Source organism: Arachis ipaensis, chromosome B6, assembly GCF_059453495.1.
Source record: "Arachis ipaensis isolate K30076 ecotype BB chromosome B6, ASM5945349v1, whole genome shotgun sequence".
Lineage (NCBI taxonomy): Eukaryota > Viridiplantae > Streptophyta > Magnoliopsida > Fabales > Fabaceae > Arachis > Arachis ipaensis.
In genome coordinates this window covers 90,593,589-90,594,330 of record NC_142441.1, presented here as the reverse complement: position 1 = coordinate 90,594,330, position 742 = coordinate 90,593,589, and the positions used below count along the sequence as shown (strand labels likewise).

Sequence of the window (742 nt, the reverse complement as noted above, 5' to 3'; positions counted from 1 at the left end):
GGGCCAACAGAGCATCTATATTGTTTAGCTCCATCACTCCTCTTGTGTTCCCTCTTTCGAAAGCATAGAAGTAGTCGTTTTCTGCTACTGTTTCAATAACATCTATGGCTTCCTCAATGGTCTTCTTCTTGTTCAAGGATCCTCCAGATGAATGGTCTACTGCCTTCTTTGACTCATAAGAGAGCCCTTCATAGAAAATGTGTAGCTGGAACCATTCGTTGAACATGTCAGGTGGACACCTCCTTGTTAAGTCTTTGAACCTCTCCCATGCTTCATACAGAGTCTCACCATCTTGTTGCCTGAAGGTTTGAACCTCAGCTCTCAGCATATTGATTCGTTGAGGAGGGTAGATGGTGCACGAATTGTGAATCACACTTTTCACAACGCGTACCACTAACCAGCAAGTGCACTGGGTCGTCCAAGTAATACCTCACGTGAGTAAGGGTCGAATCCCACGGAGATTGTTGGTTTGAAGCAATCTATGGTTATCTTGTAAATCTTAGTTAGGAAGTCAATTATGTTTATCAGTTGAATTGTGAATAACCAAGAGAACATAAATTAAAGATTACTTGTTGTGCAGTAATGGAGAATATGTTGGAGTTTTGGAGATGCTTTGTCTTCTGAATCTCTGCTTTCCTCTGTCTTCTGATTCACGCACGCACGCCCTCCTATGGCAAGCTGTGTGTTGGTGGATCACCGTTGTCAATGGCTACCTTCCGTCCTCCCAGTGAAAACTACGCTC

The 742-nt window shown here is 43.5% G+C and overlaps 1 non-coding gene across 1 annotated transcript; it reads left to right on the top strand.

Annotated features, from left to right (window-relative positions):
* Nucleotides 1-224: 224 nt before the first annotated feature.
* On the top strand, nt 225-328 carry LOC148561723 (small nucleolar RNA R71). Its single transcript, XR_015886804.1, has one exon. It is a non-coding gene; the product is annotated as a small nucleolar RNA R71 (small nucleolar RNA).
* Nucleotides 329-742: the final 414 nt, after the last annotated feature.